General features: G+C 33.6%; 1 long non-coding RNA gene across 1 annotated transcript; it reads right to left on the reverse strand.

Annotated features, from left to right (window-relative positions):
- Nucleotides 1-559: 559 nt before the first annotated feature.
- LOC110940044 lies at nt 560-2,383 on the reverse strand. Its single transcript, XR_002592752.1, has 2 exons — nt 2,082-2,383; nt 560-838 (listed from the first exon to the last, which is right to left on the reverse strand). It is a non-coding gene; the product is annotated as an uncharacterized LOC110940044 (long non-coding RNA).
- Nucleotides 2,384-7,117: the final 4,734 nt, after the last annotated feature.

Consider the following 7,117-nt stretch of genomic DNA (forward strand, 5'->3'; position numbering starts at 1 on the left):
AAATAAAATAGAAACAATATGGGCCTCTTAAGCCATTTTGAATTTATAAGCCCAATTTTTATACCCAATTATAGTAGTGGTATCATAATCAGTTGTCTTTGTTTAACCTAGCCGCTCATCTTTATGTTTAGAGAAACCAAGAATAACATGTAAGTGTACGACAATAGTGAACTCCTCTTTTCTACTCATCTTTTTCTTCTTCACCATGAACCTTTAACCTTCATTCTTTCTTTTCACTTATCTAGTTTTGATGGTTTATTTTGTTCCTCGATGCTGATATCCGTTGCAAGGCTTATGCCATTTGAATTTTATTTAAAATCTTGTCATATGGTCCGATCTCTGACCGCCGGTCCACGATCCAACATCGATTCACCTTGAACCGGCCGTGTTTTTCGAAATCCTGTCCTATTGTGATAACCGGATCGTCGATACCTCTGGTTGCCGGTTGAACCGGCCGGTCCGGTCTGGGTTCGAAAACACTGGTTTAGTCGTTATTTTATACATACTTGTACTAATGTTTGAGATCTAAGGTAACACACGTTTACATTGGTCTAATATCAAAGTTTTAACTATCTTTCTTCTTAGTGAAGCACAATCTAGTTACCATGCCTTACAACAATATTCTTAGAAACATTTTTATTAAGTCCCACTATAACTAAATAGTCGTAATCTTATCCATCAAGCCTAAGAGTTCCATTATTCAAACTTAAGTATTTTCAGCACTGATACCAAACCTCAGAGTCACAAGGTCTTGAAACTCCCTGAATTTAGCACCTCTCGGGATACTAAAGGTTTGCACTCTTCGGGAATCGATATAGCTCTTAGTGTAGTGCCACATCTGTAGAACAATAACACAACAGTGTTTGAGGATACATTTCCTAAACATATCTGGATCCATTTACATGATACGTAATAGATCAAACACATACAATATCAAAAGAAAATCACACTACAGATACCACAATTCAACGCATTATGCACATATCACAAATTAACCATTCGGTACCGAGCACGTCTCTATTTGAGAATATTTCTAATCTACCAAATCATTTACACTTGCACTCCACTAAAACAAAAATATACTCTCAAAACACATATCCAAAACTTATTTGGATCCATAATACATACAATATTAAAAGAAAACAAGTCAAAATTGCACTACAACAAAATCAAACGTTCGCAATTCAACCTCACCATAACTCAGATCCAAATCCAAACAACACCATCTCCAATTCAAATAAACAAATCTGGATCCACTTATAACCTAGGTTTGCAATTCATCAACACCGAATTCATAACATATCACCAAAATCACACTACACTTACCGCAATACGCATGAACATGCAAATACATACAATATCAAAAGAAAACAACTCAAAATTAACCTTCTAATTCACTTGTACTATAACAAAATCAAACTCTCACAATTCAACCTCACCATAACTCAGATCCAAATCCAAACAGCATCATCTCCAATTCAAAAATCAAAAGAAAACAAGTAAAAATTAACCTTTATTTTAAGCTCAAGCTCGGCTCGGGCTCGAAAAGGCTCGACTCGTTTCAAGCTTTTTCTCGAGCCGATCTCGAGTAGCTCGCGAGCCGCTCGGCTCGTTTGCACCCCTAGTTTCTCCTCTTATTAGTGATTAACTAATCAAGTATATCTACTTTTAAGAATTAATCTTTTATAAAACGCTAATATTAAATTACATTTGGACAAAGAATAACTTAGATAATAATATAGATTACAAGTCTTATGATTCAAGCATGAGGTAGGAGATTAATGTCTCCATTTAGGTACCTCTTTGTGGATGTAGGTGGCTAGAAATGTTGTGTCAAAATGTGAGTCGGATAATTGTCCACCAGTCTAGATTGAGCATGAATCAAATCAAGAGGTGACAAAAGCGAATCGTGGTTGGTCTAAGTGTAATAACCGACACCACCTCCCCGATTGTATGCTCATGGTGCTAAACAAATTAGCTAAAAACATAACCAAAACATTCATGGAACATTCACAAACAGCCTATTATTAACAAATCTTAAGACAAGTTTATATACATACTAAAACATGGTAGAGTTGTACCTTGGTGAACATTGACCGAAACCTAAAAGATGTGGTAGGTTCCATATTAAAGCTTAGAAAAACGTCGTTAACTCACATAATGTAAATCCATGAAGAACACAAACAGAAAATGTGCCAAAGAGACTACCATAGTGAAAGATCCTTTGAAAAGAAGGGAGAAGGTGTAGATGGGAGACTATGACTAGGAAGAACTAGAGGGGGTGAAAATAAGATGATCAGGAAAAAAAATTCCAGCAGATGTGTCTAGTTTTCTACTTATTTTTTTAGGGTCGATTGCCTGTGCTACTAAGCATATAAATTTAATTTCGATGGTTAGTATTTTTGGTTTATTTCGCGGACCAAGACTTGGTTTTAAAGTAGGTTGAGTGACAATGATGTTTAGAAGGCATGACTAGTTTTATCTTTGTGAAGTCACTATCAATGTAGGAGTGAGGAATGGGTGAACAAGTTTTGGTCAAAGAGGACAAGAGGACCTTGTGACAAGTAATACTCATTGCTTTCTTTTTTTATTAGTATCGGTTTTAGGTTCTCTCGTTGTTTTCTTTTTTTATAGTATCAATTTGGACCATGGTATTCACATACCCTTAGTTTATTTTCACACCCCTATGCGTTGCTCTTTGCCCAAAGAGCAATATAAAGTTGACCTCGTACCTATATGCTGCATTTTGTCCAAAGCGCAGCGCATGGACGTGTAGAAACCTATATGCTGCTCTTTGGCCACAAAGCAGCGTTTAGGGTTTTGCCCCGACAAAAACAAAAGTGACAGCTGACAAACAGTAGACAAGCTGACAAGGCACATATTGGGGGGTCGCGGGATTGGGGGAGCTTCCACTGCTACAGTCACCACCGTCAAGAGAGGACGACTAGCCTATGTTAATTTAGTTTTTATTTGTACAATTTGATTATATATTTAAGCAGTTGATCTTTTAATTATACAATGTTTGTAATCTTTTAGAATTTTTTTTCGCAACATATTGTACCGTGTTTTAATTAAACATGTTTGTGTAATTTAAATAAAATTGAAGTTTTATAAATTGTCTAAATAATAGATAATATAAAACCAATGTAACAATAAAATCAGTTAAAATTATAAAACAATAACATAATAAGTCAAATCTACAAATTTTCAAAAAAAAATATATATATATATATATATATATATATATATAATAAACCTAAGTTTTATCGATAAAACATATTGCATGGTATAACAAGTCTTATACTCATAATCAATGGCGCAGCTTTGAAGGGGCCGGGGGGGGGGGGGCGCCCGACTCCCCGAACTTTTCGCTCAGTAGTGTTATATATGTAGTTTTCGTATAGAAATTTTTGGGTATATACGTTTTCGCGGTCGAAAACGTCAAGCATCGCCACTGCTCATAATCATCCATTTACGGGTTAGGTTATCTAATACTATTGGTCAGTTAGTATGGTGTCGGTGGGTCACATGAGTTATTGGGTTTTTTTCTATCTTTTAATGGTAATTTTTATTCAGTGTATCAGTGCTTTCCTTTCTTTCCTTTTCTGGTTTGTTCCACAATGTCTATGAATTTTCTTTAAAGTTATAATATACCATTAAAACAAAAAAAGTTTGGATGAGTTAATTGAGACACTTGACAAACTTAGTTACATTTTAGTGACATTTTCCGAGATATTAATTCAAAAAATATGATTTTAGGCTCTTAAACAGCACCAAGGTATATTCATTCTAAACTGGTTTTAGTTCCTTAGAATGTACAAATTATATGACCAGCTCAATCCTTATTAACACTCAAACGTCATTTTAAAGAAAAATAAATTAGAACATACAACCATCTACCAAAATTCATAGCCATCAACTAATAAATTTAGCCATAAGAATTGTATACATCAACGAGTCTCACTCAGGTACCACTTTAGTCTATAGGGATGAGCAAACAGTATTGGGTATCAAAAAATTCCGGTATCAAACCGAACCATACCGATCGAATTTTGGTACTAATTCAGTACCAATTTTGGCGTTTTTCAGGATTTTACCCACTTTAAGTACGGCGCAGTAAGGTATTTTACCCACTTTTTACTTTTGAATAATGTACCGCATCATGCCGTACCGAGCACTTTCATCACGGGTACCGTTTTTTGACGATTTTTGTGATCAGCACTTTCGGAGTCAGTATGGTACCGAGCTTATCAGTAGTTTATTGTTACTAATAATTTAGTATTAATATGAATCCGTACTAATTTAAAGACTTTATACTATTCATATTTATTTTGTTGTTTATTCTTTTCTGATTATTGTATAATCAAAGACTTTATACTTTTTAATAAATTTTATCTATTAGATTAGTATGAAATATATTTTTTGTAAGTTTTTTGTTTAAATGGTTACTCTTTGTGAATACCAAGACTTATATACAAACTAGGGGAATTCCCGTGTGTTGCGACGGGGAATGCGATTGGTATCGTTTTGGATTGTTACAGTACCCATAACATATCGTCACTCAGTATAGCAACCACAATCGAGAGACATATAACCAAGTAGATATCGACACATGTTTTGTAATATTCGAAAGCCATAGGAAAGAATACCGTCACTGGTTCAGATAATAATATAATACCGATACTATAATAATATAATACTGATACTGGTACTGATGTCATTCAGTCAGATTTGATTCCGTTGTTCACAATCTTGGACATTATTGGCTCGGTTCATCAAGGTAAAGAAAAAAATTAATATTTATCAAAACATAATATTCTAAATTTAATAAAGCATTATATTAAATTATTAAATTAACGAAAAAAGGTTAATGAAATGTACGTATGTGCCATGATCATTCCAAATTATATAAAATTTCATGATGACACACTCCAAGTTATATAAAATATCGTATTATAAAAGCTATAAGTGGTACAAAATAAAGTAAAAAGTAGTTAATAACATAAAATAAAAAAATACATATTGATAAAGAATAAAAAGTAATTTAATTTTACTTTGTTTAACTTGGCTATGTAAGTTTGTATATGTATATGTAAAATTATAAGAAATTAATTAATTATAGATATATTGGTGTTTTTTTTTTCAAATAAAAATTTTTTACATGAAAAAGGTAATGATAAGCATGTGAATTTATCAATAAAATAAAAAGTACTGTACATCTACTTTGAAAATGTAAGTATATAGAACTTTCTTTTATAATCTTATTTATTATTATTACTTATATATTGCCTATATATTAAAAATACAAATGAATGAATAGCAACTTCTTAAGTTACGAGTAAATAGTATTAGGTACGGGTATCGGTACCGGTATCAAATTTACCAACCCGGGTGTATTTTCGGCACCGCTTTTTCCCTCAAATACCGGTGCCGTATCAGTACCGACCGATACCGAACCGTACCGTAACCGACATATTCGGTACCTGTACCCACTTTTGGGGATTTCGGTAATGGTATTTTCGGTACCGGTTGGCACCGAGCTCATCAAATCCTGTAGCAACGTAGCAATGCAAGTAATTCCACCGTTTAGATTACTTTTCATACACACAGTAAGTAAAATGTATTTCGTTTGAATGAGGTTTTATATACACAACAACTTATTTTGTTTCTTTTTTTGTCTTTTTCTGTAATGAATGAATTTTAGCATGTAAAATTAACTTGGATATTTAAATTATTGATGAGCAAATCGTATTAAATCCTGTAATCAAACCGGTATCATATCGGTACCAAATTTACTATACCAAATCATTTTCGGTACCAATTTGGTACCCACCTTTTGGCATTTTCAGAATCGTTACTTTCGGTTCGACACCGGTCTAACACCATACATGTATTTATTGATTTTTACCTTCAAATACCATGCCGTATTGTACCGAGTATTTTTGGTGCCGGTACCTAATTTCGAGATTTTCTGGATCGGTACTTTCGGTGCCGTTACCGGTACCGAGCTCATCCATATTTAACGTGTTAGCACCGTAATAACCGAACTGAAAACAACCGAATTTTCAACGTGTAGGACATGTGGGTCCTATTATTATATATTAGATTATTTAAAATCGTTTATTTTAGGACGGAGTGACTATCCTTACCACGTCATTTTTATTTATTCAATAAATAAGAAAAAGAAATTATCAAAAGTTAGGTGGGTGTGTGACTGTGGGGTATACCTGAAATTTTACACGCCCCTATTCGTCCCTTCATAACCTCCAAAACGAACTTCAATTCTCTCACGCAGAACTAATCGCAATGGCATCTAGTTATATTTAATTCAAACTCCTTGTTATGTTTTAGGGAATTTTGTTTTGATAAAGTGAAAGTAAGAATGAAGTTGGACGTATACTTTTATTTTTTGGCTCACCACATAATTCTATTCAGTTTTTACCTTAGCTACCTTAGATATTGTTTTATGTTCAATGAGGTTATACTTGTATACACGGATTTAATAATGAAAAATTGTTCATTTGTAAATAACACTAGACATACATAATTGTCGTTCCATAAACTTTCAATCTTTTGCTCATAGTAATTAATATCCAACCCGCTTATAAAGTGCTTCTCGTAGTCATCAATTCTTTAGGACAATTTTTAATTATTTTTACACCGTTAGCCAATGTGGTAACGACATGGTTTTAAAAAACGGTTGAAGCGTGCGCCTCGAGGCGCGCCTCAAAGCGAAACGGCCAAAAAACAATTCTGAGGCGTGCCTCGAGGGTTTATATATTATGTGCATCTCAGAGGGGCTGAGGGGCTAAAAAGGCTGCGCCTCAAGTGCGCCGGGGTTTTTCATATTTGTTTTTAATATTTTTTGACTTTTTGTGTCAGTTTCAAGCAATTTATTTTTTTTTATGTTTGTTTTTTGATAATTTGATGATGAATTTAGTTAGTATTATTATTTTTATAAGATATATAATTTTTATATTTATTTTTAATTCCCCCTCAGGCTTACGTCTCGGTTCGCCTCGAGGCTTACGCCTCATGAGACGAAGGGAAAACGTCTCAAAACTCGTTTTAGTTTTTCTAAACCTTGGGTAATGAAGTAATAATTTTCATTAAATAC

Source organism: Helianthus annuus, chromosome 1 (assembly GCF_002127325.2).
Source record: "Helianthus annuus cultivar XRQ/B chromosome 1, HanXRQr2.0-SUNRISE, whole genome shotgun sequence".
NCBI classification, from domain to species: Eukaryota; Viridiplantae; Streptophyta; class Magnoliopsida; order Asterales; family Asteraceae; genus Helianthus; species Helianthus annuus.